Source organism: Harpia harpyja, chromosome 3 (assembly GCF_026419915.1).
Source record: "Harpia harpyja isolate bHarHar1 chromosome 3, bHarHar1 primary haplotype, whole genome shotgun sequence".
In the NCBI taxonomy this organism is placed as follows: Eukaryota; Metazoa; Chordata; class Aves; order Accipitriformes; family Accipitridae; genus Harpia; species Harpia harpyja.
In genome coordinates this window covers 52,906,518-52,922,963 of record NC_068942.1, presented here as the reverse complement: position 1 = coordinate 52,922,963, position 16,446 = coordinate 52,906,518, and the positions used below count along the sequence as shown (strand labels likewise).

Genomic DNA, 16,446 nt, shown 5'->3' with positions numbered 1-16,446 from the left:
CCATCAATAAGATGAGGAGGGTTTAAACAGAGTCTTATGGCACAGATCATATTTTCCTCACTGTCAGTAAAACGCTTTGAAAGGCTGGAATAAGGCACTGTGCATCCTGGCCCAGGAGATAACCACCTCTAAGTATTCAATACATCCCGTTTTTTCTCTCATAAAAGGATTTAATCTACCAAAACAATTCTTTTCTCAGCTCCCTACAGGGAGAAGTGAAACACTGGACTTCCTTCCACTAGGCTGTCAGGGTATGTTATTTTGCTGATCAAAGATCTTTAAGTACCCAACACTAATCAGGCCAAGACAGGCTAATTATAATCTCGGAGGCCTTCTACAGTCTAGGAAAATATTGCTAAAATAAAAATAAAAATTCTGAGCCCTGCCAAACTGGCATTTTTCCTGGCTCCAAATGCTATCAAATCTCACTTTCAGAACACAATTTTCAGGTTGCATGTAGAGGGCGGGAAATACCATTTCACAGACTGAAAGTTTGTTGAGGTTCTCTACAACCTCTACCTTCCCTGTGGTTCTCCCATACCAATGAAAGCACCAGACAAATCAAAGAATGTTTCTCAGAACCTTATTTTATCCTCATACATTTGATTAGTTCATTGCTGTCCAGAGTCTGAACTTATTAAGGATTAGTTAAAACCGTGAGGTACAAGTCAGTTTATAAGAATAATACAAACAAAACCACTAATAGTCCATCAACAATTAACACCCAGTAAGAACACAGAGAAACACAAAATTCAATTTATAAGCCATTCAAGAAAGTTCAAGAAAATATGCTGTTGGAATTCAAATATGTCTAACACTGATTTTAGGTGCCGAGTTTAACATGCTAGCTTGTTTTATTTACATATTAGATACATTCTTAGATTATTTCTTTTTTTTTAACAATTCAAAGGATGAATATGGGAATCAAAGCTACATGCCAGTATATAGGTCTAAGGAAGACTAAACTGAAGTGGATTCTAAATTACATTGGGAGTCAGAAAACAATACAGGTTGATTGTAGGGACTACTTTTACTCTTGATCACTCATAAGGTGCCTTTCTTGCCATGCTCCTCTTCCCTGAGCTATTGGCACATGAGTTGGAAATATACGTCCTTAGCTCACTTGACACTTACAGCTATTGTGGTTTCTATAAATAAATAAGTAGTTATTAGACTGGAAAGAGCGGTATCTCCAGAACCCAGGGGTCTGCCTAATTCAGAACAGATGTTAGTCCTGTGTACCTTACATCTCATTTTAATGCATATCCATCAGTCATTAGCTGTTTTGAGTTGTTTGCTGTCTGAGCAAAACCTAGGGAAAAAAGGTTTCATGAAGATCAATGGTAGGTGTTTTAATGAAACAGTCTCGGCAGTGACTGAGAAAAAAGCATTTTGTAGAATTCTTTTCAAGGTCTAATTGTGGAAAGGAGTCCTTGAAGATCATGCAAAAGCATGGTGGATCTCCCTTCTTTCCCCCAAAATGAGCAATTTCTTTTACAGCAGAATAGCATGCACATATTGCCTCAAGCTTTACAGACCAGGTGTTGCTGCCTCTCTGTCTATATCAAAATCACTTAGACTCAGCCAGCAGAGAGATCTGCCTGGTCTTTTCAAACTTAATTGAGGAATTAAGCTTTTATTTTCAATTAAGCAGGCTCAACAGTTTGGCATACAATACTTATAAATGTAATTTTTGTGTTGCCAAAACTACTAAGTTTTCCATACATTTGATAAGTCTTCTACTGTGCAATCCTTTATCCCAGGACAAAAATTCCAAAAGCTAATTTCCTTCCTTTAGATTTTTACGTTTTATTTTCAGCACCCACATCTGTCTTTTATTCAGCAATGCACTATTCTGTCTGGCATCTGCTACTGTCTTGCCTGTATATATGTGTGCATGTGTGTAAAGTTAAATTGATAGTAGTGTCACCTAGCACTTACACTGAGTGCTTTACAAAAGGGATCAGTACCATTATGTCCATTCCAGAGGTGATGAACAAGAGGCACAGGTTCAGAGACAATGTGCAAGGGCTACATTTAATATCAAGAGCCAGAAGCAGTTTCCAGGTCTCCTTGATTCAAGTATGACAGGCCACTGCTCAAGGCTACCTTTCTTGTAGGTTGTCACTTATCTGACCAGCTCTTATTCTATATTATCTTACATTAAAATTTAATCCCAGGAAGTCCTCATACTAGTTTTGGTACATTTTCATGACAAGCACAGGAGGGAGAACACCTAAGATCTTTACCTCAAACAAATATTAATCTAGTACTAGTGTCCTATATAAGTCACCATTCAAGCCCTCAACATGTTGACAAACATTTCTCCATAGTGCCCAACGAAAAGAGGAAACAACAGAGATTTGAGGGGGATCTATCCCTCTTGACCAAGTGACTTTACAAGTTATGACAAAGAAAAGGGATCACATAGGTGGGACCAGCAAATGAAACTGAAGTCCAAATCCAATTCAAAATGACATAATGAAGCTGAACAAAAGGAATAATTAAGAAGTTTTTTGCATAATTCACAGAAATACAAAAATCAAGTCTCTCCGTTTATTTAAAGGTTTACTTTAAAAAGCTATTGCATTGCAAACAGGTGCCAAGCACCTGGAGGGTTAAAATTGTTTTCTTCTGAAAGAGCAATCATCATTGTTGCTGATACACTGTCTGTTTGTACACCATGCACAGAGCATATTTGGATTCCACCTTCTTCAGGTACAAGAAAAACCAAAAATCCCCTAATTATTTTCCAAGGTATCTGTGCATAACATCATCAAAAACTAAACTGGGGTGTGATTGTTAATGACCTAGTAAAATACTAGGATGAAGTTTTGAGAAGGAACAAGACTAGATGATGCATTAAGGATCTATGAAATACACCCTGCATATTTTAATAGCTGACCCTTAAAATGGCAACTCACATATCTGCTGTGTCACTGCCTTAGCAACACAGACTAGATATGCTGAAATCTGACAGATAGCAAGCTTTTCTAGCTGAAGCTATGGGGTTTGGGTGGGGGTTTTTGTGGCAATCAAAATCTGATTTATTATTCTAACAAAATGTGGTATGTTTTAGGACACTAGCAGTGCATCTTGAAGTACAGGAAGGATGCATACTTGCTAGTACAGAAGTGCCTTGGCCAGGGAATTAGCCTCCTGAGCAGGAAAAGCTGCTTCCAAACATGATCTAACACACTTGAAAATTGTAAGCAGCCTGGAGCAGCTACATGCAACAGCTTTGAAAGATGCCCTTATTTGAAAATGTTCTCAATACACCCTAGTTATTCTGTCAATAGCACTCAGCTCTGAAGTGCAGTTTTTCATGACAAAAACTAAGCATTGAGAAAAGTCTTTCATTAGTTTTGTCATTGCTAAATAGTATTTTATTTTAGTTTCTTTAAGGCTTGTCTTGCAATATCAGCTTAAAAACAATCTTACACGGCCCTCAGACTTAACAATATCTGGCTCCTTTTTGGTTTGTATTCACTGTATGAATTCTATCAGTCTCCATCAAATAAATACCTGTCAAAAATCTTATTGAAAGGGCAATACAAGTCACCTGTTTCACTTTATTTCTTGGTGGGCTCAGTAACAAGCATTTAAGGTTGTACTTTGTAGTGCAAACCAGGCATTTATCCTTACTTTCCAATTTCCTACCTAATAAGCTTAATATTTCAGTAGGCAGGAATGTTGTTTTCTTAAATTTTTTTAACCCATTTTGCAGAAATATTTTTATATTGACTGCCTTGGCAGTGAATACTCTGTCACAGCAATCTGTCAAACAAAGGACAAGCACTTATCTAGCCAATAGAGGAAACGCCATTTTAAAACTTTTAGAACAAATGCGCTAATTTTTTTTTAAAAACCAAGCAGCACACAGAACTTTATCCTTTCTGTTGCCAACTACGCATATAAAGGTCCAGCTTCCAGCAACTAAGGTATGGATTTTTATTATTTGTTTTATTTTAAACAGTACAATCAAGGTTTGTCTAAAAAAGGTTAGCAAGCAGATCCTCCTCTTTTGAAAGACTAGAACGTTCCCAAGCTCATGATGTTAGAGTTGCAGCCTAATTTAGGGTAGGTAACAATCATTTTTTGTGTTAAATCCAGTGAAATTTCATGGATCTCCACTATGAGCTCAGCTTTACCCAATACAAACAACAACAGAGAACAACCAACCTCAAAAAACAAACTCAGAAGAACAAACAGGAAAGTACAGACAGATAAAAGAATATATTCTTTCTGAAGTACTATATGAGCAATAAGAAAAATAGCTGCTTCTCCCAGGTCTGCCAAAGGTTTTCCAAGAAACTCAGGCATGTTACTTATCCCTTATAAGGGATATTAGGAAAAGTGAGGAAAATAGTCTCTCACTTCAATTTAAACTGAAAATTAATGCAATCTAGTCAGGAAAGGCTTTACCATTTCTCAGGTATTTGTACAGACCCTAGCACTGTAAGGGTCCTATCCAAACTTTGGTAGGGATATCTGAATTGTTTTGCTATTTTAAAATGTAGTAATAACCCTGAAGTCCCACAAGTTTTCTGTATATAACTTTTCATAAACCACTTTTTAGAGACTGTCCAGAGGAAATGCAACTTTTTTCCAAGGGATTTCAATAAGAGAGGAATGACAACTTGTTAGACGAGAGCATTTACAGGCATAACATTCAGGAACAGAAAGCTGGAAGGAGCAAGAAAGACACAGAGGAAGTCAACATATGATAGAATTGAGCAGGAGCTGAAAATAAGAAAGGCAAGTCTAACATAGCGTGCAGGGAGTTATGTTAGGTGGGATGTATTTTAAGACTGAAGTAGAGACTCAGCTACAAGCTTTTAGTCCAGAGACCAAATGCTGCGAAAATGACACGGGGGGGGGGGGGGGGGGGGAAGACTTGTTTTATGTTCAGATACATGCCTCCTTTATTTTAGCCACACACCAAGCTGGTAAAAATTCGTATTATTCTTTCACAGCTCATGAAGAAATTTCATGTCTGCATCCTAATCCTGAAACTATGACAACATCGAGCTTACAAGACAAGCAGTACAGGGCAACTCTTGAAAGAAAAAACACATATGCAAAAGTAATAGATACACAGGCTGAAAACAGAACTAGTTATTGCAGTTGGGTGCTTCCTCACCTAAAAGCTAGGACTTCTTTTAGTACAACCTAATGCTAACAAAGGCCATCTTTTTAAGTGTGTCAGCTCCCACAAGACACTGTACCATGGCGGCTGGGAAATCTATTTCATAGAGCTATTTCCTCATAGAAATCCCTATCACTTGAAAGATCTCTTTACCAGAGAGAGCGAGCACATTTCGGCTATATGCTTAGTATACTTGGTATCTATGAGAAAGTAATTGGACTTAGTGCACCAGCAGTACTTGGGGTCAGGCCTTTCTGTGCCTGCACTCAGGTTCACAGGACCCTGACTGCTGCACAGAGGGTCCTGTGGTTCCCCTTGCCCAGTGCCTTTTTACTGCTTCATCCTGCAAAACAATCGGTCCTCCAGAGAGCTGACTACTTGCCCTGGGTGCTCTTAACAGTTCCAGAAGCCACTTAGCTGGCAAAGGTAAGAATGCCACTATAATTCACAGTGCTCATCCTCCACCCTTAACTTTGAGGCCGACACTCTCCACAGAACACAATTATTATCCCCTGGGCTGGAGAACACTTCACTTACTTTACAAGCTATCTCCACTTCCAGGTGCCTCAGAAGACACTCATTCAGCAGCTGAGAGAAAGTCCCTCCTTACCTGGCACCAGGATTGAATACTGGACATGAAGCAGGAGGCAGCAGCATTTTGGCCAAGGCTGCTAGGACAAGCCTGTATCTGACACGCGCCATGAGAATTGAGAGTTCACGCAGAGCGGAGAGCATTTCTGGCTTTAAACATCTTGTCTGAAAGCACCAGACATTGTAAACTGCACAGAGCTGAATTTTTTGACCTTGGAGGGATGAAAAGCTGAGTCAGCCTTGCTGGGATTCAAAGTACCCAAGAGTCTAGATATTTGAAACCTGTAGTTCAACCACAAAACAGGAAGGGAAGAGCTATCTGGATTGTTTTTTTCTTTACTCCCCAACACCTTCCCTCATGAAGCAAAGATTTTCCGAAGGCATTTTAAAAATAAGAAACCTTTTGCTTCAGGAAAGCACACTGATATTCTTAAAGAGTGATTTTTGTGATGACCCTTCTGACATTATATAAATACACACGTGTGTGTATATATATGTAGCATGACTATTCATGTAGTTAAAACTACTATGACCTTACCAAACCAGTTAAGGGATTTATATTATGCATTTTTAGGTTAGATGTGATGGATGTGAAGTGGGGTTAGGGGCTTTTATTTCTAAATCAATAGAATAGAATCAATAGAATAGAAAATATTAGATACAAAACTGATTATGAGAAAGAAAATACCCCATGGGCCTTTGTACAAGAGAACTGATTAAACAGCATACATGCCCACTCAGCAAACAAGGGACAGGGAGCCTTTAAGCACTGACAAAATAGAAAACGTCTATAGCAAAAACTCATTAGGGTTAGGAACGTAGCTGAGGTCTCTCTTCCCCTATGCCAAAGCCTGCAGAAGCTGAGAAGCCCAGGGTAGCAGCTGCCTTTTCAGGAGAGTTCCGGATCATGACAGTGATGTCAGATATGGTTGCCCATCCATTGCCACTTCAATCCACTGTCCTGCTCCCTCACTGCATAGAGCAGCAATCTAGACTCCTCCTGGCTCTCCATCCAGCCTAGCTTTTGCTCCTTCCCTCCCTGTGGCAGGAAAGACCTGGCCCGGCCCAGGTGACTCGTGATAGGAGTAACATAGACAACTTTTCTTACTTTCTGCAGCTAGAATCTGTTTTAATGAGTGGCTGTTTTCATCAAAAGGGCAAAGCAAAAGGCACCTTTTCCCCTCCAGTCCACAGAAATGTTAGTATTCAAACATAAACTAGTTGCAAGATGATTCCTTGAAGTCATCTTTGCATTCATGTATCATTACTTTTATGCCAGTAATACCAGTATAATGTCTCATTACAGAACGTACAGACACTTCATTAAATTGCATAGGCCATACTTATAATACAAAACATAAATATACCATTGCAACAGACAAACATGGTATCTTTTAATACATACAAATCTTTTTTCTTTTAAATACAGCTCTGGAACTTCAGACATTCTGGCCAACTGTACCTCTCCCTGAAGCTAGTAGCACTCAGCACAGACCAGAGGGGGGGAAAAAAAAAAAAAAAAAAAATCAAGCCCAGAATTCTGTCAATATTTCTTTCATGACACAGCAGTGATTTTTACAGAAGAGTGTAAGTAAATTAAGACATGGCATGGGATTGGGTTTTTTAAATTATTTTTAATTCCTCAATTATTTTGAAGGAAATATGTCACCAGCATTTTGGAAATTCCACCAGTTCTAATCAATGCCTGAGCACTTCTGATAAAAAGGACTCCTTTGACTTGACTTTCCAGGGATAACTTCCTGGACACAGACCCATTCCAGACTTGCCAGGGGTAGAGGGACGGGACACCCACCCACCACTGTTCCACTGCAACATGACCTGTAGAAGATAAAGTCTAGAGCACAGGGTTCCCTCAACTCTACTTTAGAGAAGAAAGAAGGCTTCCTTCCGTTGAAGACATGCTCTGATCCCCTCTAAGTAGGCTTTGCATTGTCATATGCTGACAAAAAGTTCCAAGAAGTATTAAAATTGTACCAACTTCCATTGCTGGAGTCAGGTTTTGTCATCAACTCCTACAGCTGTTTTGGGAGGAACTAAGCTTCTGTTTCTCTCTGTGTTCAGTGCTAAGCTGTGTAGGAACTATTTAATTGATGATATAATAAAATCCTTTAGAGCAAAGTAAAGATTAAACAGTAACATTCTTTCAGTTCACTAGCATACGCCCATCTCCAACTACAGGTCAGTATGAAACTGCATATACAGAAGAACTCTAGCCTCCAGAATAAGTGTCCAAATTCAACTACTTCTGTGAAGAATACGTGTATTTACAAAATGTATTGCCTTCAGTAATGATGAGTAAAAGCAGCTGCGGAACAAAACTGAAAGCAACACAGTTTTCCTACTGTTGAATGCTGTCTCACTCATAATTGTAGCAATTATGAATCTGCCTCAACAGCAAGCAAAATTGTATTACATCTGTACTGTTTCTACATTGGGTCATGCTCTGACTCAGGCAATTAGGCTTGCTCTTCACAATAAGACCTTCTTCATCACTCCATACTCTTCCATATCCTCATATACAGACCTCAGTGAAACACTTGGACCCATACAAAAATGAACAGGAAGTATTCTACAATCAAGGCATTCATCTGGAGTCAGAATTAGCTGAGATGTTCACCGAGAAACAAGTAGTGTCATCACAGCTCCATTATTAGCAGGTGTTTCCCAGGGCAAACAATGCTGTGAGAATTGCATGGAATAGAGAGTAACAGGAACTTTTAAAAAAATAATGTTTAAAAAACAACATTATTTGCATTCTCATTATTAGAAAAATATAAAAAAAAATCTGCACTAGGGGCTTCATAGCAGGTCATCTCCCCATTAATACTGTCAAAAGTTGTCCTTTTTTCCCCCCAATATATTTCCCCTCATTTTTAACTCATCTGAGAAATTCTAGTGATAATCAAGTCACTTGCAAAATCTAACAAAATACATTATTATTAATAAAGGCATAATATTTCAACCAAGCATTTCTTACATCTACTCCTTATTAACTGTTCTTTGGTGGTTGCAAGTTAAATGCATTGCTCACCAGCTCTCTTCACATCTCTAATTCTGACGCTAGCCAGACATCAGCTGTCCCGCCCTCCCTCCCATCCTCTTGCTAACTCATACCTTCCAAGTTTGCCTGATGAGAGCACAGCAAGCGCAGGATACCACTACTTTCATACTGTAAAATACACCACAGATAAATAAAGCAACATGATTCTAATGTTCATTTAGCAGTCATCTGCTTTGTGTTTTGCAGTAGGAAAAAAAGCCAACAACTGTACCCAGACCATGCTGAAAAAAGCATATATGATGCAGTACAGACTGTCTAATAAAGATATAGGAGCTCCATTCCAGTTTGTGCCAGACAAGACCATTGCACCCATCCCTATGAAGAGCAGTCAGATCTCATATTTACTACTCCATACTTTATCAGGTATATGGGACTAAAACCCACAATAAATATAGACATTGCTACAAGATTAGTGGTTGCTAGTGTTTCTTGCTGCACTTTTGAAATATAAACTATACAGAGAGAACAGAGTCAGAGACCACTCCCTAATTCCTAGTGGACATATTGATCAATTAAAATGACATGTGTCTGGTCTTTTCTTTCCTTCTAATAGCAAGCAGCTGAAAGACTGACTCTTTTAAACATGCAAAAATCAAACAATTGATGTTGTTGTATACAATCCAGCAAGATTAACTTGAAGTTAAGCAAAATTAGCCTGGCCTCCAGAAGCAAGACCTTAATACAAAATAAACAAATATTGGACATTGTAAAGAATTGCTAGATATTATAGAAATGATTTTAACCAGCTTGCTAAATATAAAAGACACGTATTTTCTTCCCATGATAGAGATAGAAGCCTTTATAAGTATTCCTATTATTATTTTATTCATAGCAAAGCCCCTCAGAATGCCTGAATCTTTGGCTACACCTTTTACTGCAGTTGCAGCAGGGAAGGGAGGAGAAAAAAAAAAAAAAAAAAAAAAAAAAAAAAAGCAGCTTGTTCTTCTTCCAGTAAAAGATAGATCTAAAATTCACTAAATTCATATTACTATTAAAAAAACAGATTGAAAGAAAGTCAAACAGTTGAAAAGCTAAAAGCTACTGTACTTTCAAAATAGCTGGTTATTATTCAACAATTGTAATAATGTTTTGCTTTTTTTAAGAATACTAACAGAAATAGGACAGTACTGAACCATGTTTAAAATCAATACTGTTCCAGTTGCTTGTTCAGCACTGGTTCGCAGAGTATTTTCTGTACTGTCATGTTATGGAAGGCCAGTGAAAGTAAATAGGTGGTATTCATGCTATTGAAATAAAATAGGTTAGAAGAGCAGCTACACATAATAGTAATGCTTAAATAAAGAGACAGGGAAAGGAACAAGCCACATTTATGGCATTAAAATTGAAAACAGCTATTCTTTCAATTTAAGCAAATCAGACTGTAGCAACTTTAATTGGATTGTGGAATTTAAATATATTCTCTTCAAATCTTCAGGGTATTACCACAAATGCAAAGACAAGTCTAAACATTCAGACTGAATGCGTTTTCTGTAGGCCTTTGTCTTAGCCTGCCTGCCTGAAAAATAATATTTAGGCATGCAGCATCTTTCTTCAAAATGATTTTCACAAGGCAAACCCCACACATTCTTATATTAGGAAAACCTTATAAAACAGGAAAAAATAATGGTGCAATTAAGAACAGCACAACATTTTGCACTTACCATGTCCTGTTCAAATCATCCTCTTTTGATGTTTACGGCACATCTGTAAGATGCAATACTAGGAGGTGCCTTGTGTGACCTGCTGCATGATGCTGTGACATCAGTTCAGATGATGCAGCTCATTATGGGAAAGACTGCTGTTGCCATGGCAACCGAGATGTGATACGAATCCTTACTGCATTTCCAGGGGAGCCCGAGACAATACGGAAGCCCTTTAAAGAAACAGACAAAATGCAAACAGGCTTTTAAAGTACTGTACCATAGATTTTAGAGCACATGTTCAAGTACATGCCTTTTATTAAGGAATATTTTAGACAAATTATTCCTGCATGGTGATACAGAATTGAGATGTATGAGCTATAAATTATTTTTATATTTAAAACTTAATATTGTGTGTGTCAATTTAAGAACAAATTTTATAAGTCAAATTTGGTTAGCATGTAAGGGAACCTTACTTAAAATAAGCAATCAGTAGTATGATTTTAGCACTAGGGCTGTAAAGACAATAGTTATTGAACAGTATTCTAAGAAATATATATTTTCACCCTGCCCCACCCTGCTCCTACATCCAATCTGTCATTTACAAGAAAAATCTTGTTGCTAGGGAAAAACACTTGATACTTCAAAATGAGGAGATTTCACATTGTTGAATGAATGACAAGAAGGTTGTTTTTTTTTTTAAAAAAAAAAAAAAAAAAAGGCTTTTTATTCACAAGAGTGTGAAGAAGTTTCTAGCCAACCAAGTACAAATCCCCTTATCATTTTTCAACTGTAGGGCAACCTGCACTACCATCTGCATGCTGAGTAGCCTGGCTTTCATCTGCCCATCAGGCAGACAGATGAGTGAGGACTTTGAAAGCTGTGGGCCACACTGCTGATAGCCTCCACCACCCAGGTAGAGCAGGATGGCCAGCAAAGGGGAGACCCCCACCCCATAACCTACCTGAGGGGCTGGGATTGGAGGCTGAGCCTGTAGATTTTACCTTTGGCATGAGGAACCTGCTTGCATCCCTTCACAGTAGTGATGAGAGAAGCAAAGGCTATGTGAACAAGCACTAAAAGGAGCTGTCTGGAAATTAAAATTCACAACCAAAGAAGAACCAGCACATTTTTGGCCACTCGCCAGTTCTATTTGGATGAGAAAAGTTTCTGGCAAAACCTGCTTTCCCTAGCCATGAAAATCCCTTTCTACATGGTAGGGAAATAAAAGTACACAAAAGACCGGACCCTATACACTTGATGTGCTGAAGCCCAGAGTTAAAACAAAGGCCCAGATTGAACCAAGAAGCCTCAATGCCCTGAAGATGTCCAATAAATAAGGGTACCACTGTCTGAAGCCCTTCATTCCCTTAAACTTCAGCCTGTGAGTAAAAATTTTGATCTTTGATTTCAGAGGAAACTATAGGAAATAATTATACCCTTACCCATCATCCACCTTTGAAAGGAAAGAAAAAAGTGACATACCTATTAATTAATGGATTAAATACAAAGCCTCTCCACAGACCTAGGAAATGTCATAGCCTTTCTAATTAGTGCTGTCTTGACACTGTATGTTCTGATTTTTGGCAGTTTCTGTCTTCTAACATTAATCCTGTCATTCCGAGCAACACAATAAAGCTCTCAAACTGACTCAATACCAAATCCAGTCTAGTGACCCATTATAAAGTGTTACTCACAAAAGAGCTATAGCTCTAGATTTTTGAACATTTAAAACTTTCTTGGGTCTCTGAGGATATAATTCACAATTTAGCAGACAATATGATTGAAACATGATTTGGGTTGAACTGACAGGAAAGCTAAGGAATGTTGATGCAACTTAGCAAAGTTTACAGTACACTGAATGCCATACTGTTCAAATGGCATGAGTTTCTGAAAGTTTTCATTAAAGGAACTATTTCTCTTTTGCTAATTACTATTTGATATAATTTTTACTACCTTTACTGCTATGGGAATGGAGTTGGACAGAGGCAGTGAGCTTTTGTTTTTCTTAGAAAAACTATAAGATTCAGGATCATCATTATGGCGAGCCAGGAGTCATGATCTAGTTATGGGTCTTCCTCATGCCTGTCAGCTTGGCTTTTGTTCCTGAACACTGGGGAAGTGCAACTGGTGGGGTGGGCACATCAGGGAAGCACACCCTGGGCTAGCCCCACCGCAGTTGGGTAGCCATCCCCACCAGGTATCCTGCTCCAGACCCTCCAGAAGACATCTGGCTACATGTGACCTCCATGTAAGCTCCTCTTGCAGGGGTGAAGTAGAAGCATGCCTAACATGGACAAAGAGGAGTATGGGGAGGGGAAAGGGGTCAGGCAGGAGCAGGGAAAATATCAGGCTATTTTGACAAAGACTTCTGCCTATTTACTGTTAACTACAGACTGTACAAGTCTGTCTATTCACATATGCAAACAATAATAAGTAAATGGAGACAAAATCATAGTGATTTTCCTGGCTTTTGATGTTTGGTATTTTTTAAATATCAGTCTGTTTATTTTTCCCAAAAAATGTTTATCATGAGCCAGGGCACATCAGATTGCATGCAAGACAGCTATACCAGGAACGTCCCATGCAGACTGTAAACGAAGGATTTGTCACGTAAGCGTTATGAATGGTACTATAGTGACTTTACGTGGAGGACTGCAACCACTAGATGCTAAAAGGAATTTCTATCTTATGAATACAAATGGTAGCAGACACAAGCTTTGCAACCTCCTAATTAAAACTGCAGATCTAGAGGAAAAGAGCTGGGCCTAACAGCTCCAGATGCCTTTTTTTTTTTTTTTAAAGGAAAAAAAAAACCTAAGTCTTTGTTTTAAGACAGCTGCAGTTATTCATGCAACCCAGGACTGACATATCTTTTAAATCTAAGCTTTAAAATTGCTTTCCATTCGCATTTCTTCCAGTTCACTGGAACAGGAGATATAGAGACCAACCCATCCTATCACTGCCTGAACACCTTGATCATTTCAAAGTGTCACCAGTAGGTTTCTAAGCCAAAAGCGCAGGGCTTTGACTCTACCTTTTTCCTATCAAAACAGAAATATTTTATCCTACTTTCAATCGTAACAACGCAGGTCAATGCTGGGCATAAATTTCTTATTCTAAATTCTTATTTTAATCAAATTCTTCCTCTCCAACACGAGTTGTAGTGTCTTTCCCTTTCCTCACATTGGGATCCCCCCAATTATTTTGAAGGGAACAAGTTTTATTGATGTTCATCTGAAAGGAAGAAGTGTTTCATCTATCTACTGCCATTGCTTTCCCTTACGATCAGTTTATGTAGATAACTAACAGAGGTTTTCAATAAGCAAACCTTTGCCATATAACTAGGCACTGCCTTAACTTTAAAAAGTTCTATTTCCCCTCAGTAAGACCAGTAATAAGTCAGGGACTAACTTTGACATGATTTACTTTCTATTTAACGATGTTCAAGAAAACGAGCTAGTAGCAAATTCACGAACACAGCTAAACAAAGTAAAATGCCATTGCAGACCTTTTCTCCACAAAATCCAGATGTTTCCTGTTGTGTTGTTTCCCCGTCCAAATGAAGGAAAGCAGTTGCTTACCAGTTGCCAGCTACCCTACCCAAATAGCCAAAAGGGAAAGGGGGAAGTACGCTGAGGGACCAAAAGAAAGGAGAATTGCATATTCTGAATTACCTGTCAGATAAGCCAGAAGCAGGCTTTAACTTAAAACGCATAATATGCAAAATCATAGATACTGAATGTTGATGCACAACAGATCAGCAGTGTGTAACGACACTCAACAAAGGAAGCCATGATTCTCATTCAAGATTTTGCAATCCAGTTCAAGAACCCATCTCCCAGATTTTGCATGGAGTGCCTTAACTAAACAGCTATACATCAGGGTTTCCATTCCACTGTCGACTCTGTTAGAAGGAAAGGCTAGGTCATACACGTTGATAATAACTCTATCCCTTTTCCCTAAAAGGAAAGGAATATAAATCAAGGTCTTATTGAATCCATCAACTGAATGTTACATTGCAGAGGTCAGAGATATACATAGTCTGCCTTGACTAAAATCATTACACATCTATGCCTCCCTACATTGTAGGTAGGGGATATTTTCCACTCTGTCATCAAGGTCATCTGAGCCTCTGTTCCTACGTTAAGGGAGACCAGGAGTGGGAACTGCTGTTCTGGTACAAAGTTGCACCCTTGTATGAAGTAGAAAAAGTAGCAGTGCTCCCACAACTACACAACTCGAACATGCTGGCCAGAAACATACACCAGTTTCCTTTTAAGTTTGGAGCCCTTCATTCATGCTAAAACACTACACAGAGAAGTCCCTGTTTACATGATGAACACATTCACACCTGTTACTACAGCCTGAAGGAGAACTGGGTCACTGGTTTCCTATTTGCATGTGGGTCTCGGGAGAGGCCATGAGATTAAAAGGCTGAAAACTCAGTTTCCCTAAGTGGGACTGCCTTGCTTCATCTTTTTGAAGATTAATAAGTTTGTAACTGATAGTGCATTTGTTTCTTCTTTCCCTATAAGATGAATGCATCTAGTGCAAACATCCAATACTCATTCTGTTTAGAAATAGCTTCACAAATTATAAAAAAAGTCAAGAACAGATAAGAAACAAAGACAGCAGTAACTCTACAAGCTGAAAAATTTCAGTTACCCCTTTTCTACATGCATATGGTAGAATAAAATCTTTCCATTCCAGCATAAACCTTATTTAGTCACAACTCCATGTATTCTGTCAGAAAGCAAGGCAGCATCCTCGTTCCCGACACAGCAAAAGATTACAGCAGGGACATGAGTAATGGGACACTTCTGCTAGTCACTAATGAGCTGAGGTCCTCAGATGGAGAAACACATAAACTCCAGGTGTTTTGATCTAGCTCTGGACCAAATACTACATTGTTAGAACACTCCAGGGCATATAATATTGTGATATTAGTGTATTTGTTTTCCTTTGGTCTCATGCTTTCAACCACCCAAGAAGTATATTACTAACACAAAAAGAAAATGCCCTAGAAGCTCTTCAGCTTATTAAAATAACATTTATATGAAAAAAACAACTAAAATTAGCTTGAGATTTTCTCCTTATGTTATTAAATACAATCTATCTGCAATATAAGGACCAGTCACTTTTAGTAATAAAACTTAAGCTTTCCCAAATTAAGTTGTAAATCTTGCCTCTGAACTTTTCTGCTTACTCCATCATTTACCATAATAGACTGCACCAGAGGTCACAGTCTTGGTTTTGCTTGTTACAGCCATATCTGTCAACTAACATACCTCACTGCGTGCACCTTACCATATTTTCTGAACTTGTTTTTCATGTTTCCTCTCCACTTATACTGGTCTGATTCAAGGTTGAGACCTGATCACTTCATGTCTTGAAAACTGCAAAATCCTCCTCTCCAACCACCAAAGATCAATTTCACCCCTTTCCACTCAGGGTATTACCAATAAGTTCATCCTTTTGGCTCATCTTACAGTGAGCTTTAAATCCCTGAGCATTAGATCTTATATAATTAATTCTTTTCTATTTTCACTTCAAACATTCTGGAAAACTCTGCATAGTTTTGTCTTCCTGTGTCTACAAAATTGACTACACTTTGCTCTGCCAGTAACTTTCCAGCCTATTCCTCCTATAAGCACTTCCTTTTCCATTCCCTCCTGCCAACAAGAAAAACCCCTATTAAAAAAAAAAAAAAAAAAGAGTCAGGAATAATCTTCATTAAAATTCTAACATTGTTTTGCACAGCTCTAACCCTATTTGTAAACAAATAGGAAAACAACAAGCTGACTACCATCACTGATTGACTTCTATACTATAATTCTAAACTATACACTATACTAAAAGTTTAGCCTAAGTCGCCTACTATATGTATACCCACAGAGGCTAAAACACAGCATGGTTCTCCATGTTAGTTAAAGCAGGGATCTGTTTTTAGAATCTGAAGGCAACAATCATTTAACAAAAAA

General features: G+C 38.3%; 1 protein-coding gene across 4 annotated transcripts in view; it reads right to left on the bottom strand.

Moving 5' to 3' along the window:
* Nucleotides 1–10,593, bottom strand: part of AKAP6 (A-kinase anchoring protein 6) — a 298,890-nt gene extending 288,297 nt beyond the window's left edge. For 3 of the 4 annotated variants that reach the window (XM_052782579.1, XM_052782583.1, XM_052782582.1), the window contains exon 1: nt 10,484–10,593. The gene's annotated coding sequence lies outside the window, so the exon portion shown is untranslated. The remainder of the gene's footprint in view (nt 1–10,483) is intronic. The other variant, XM_052782581.1, reaches the window with a different exon arrangement.
* Nucleotides 10,594–16,446: the final 5,853 nt, after the last annotated feature.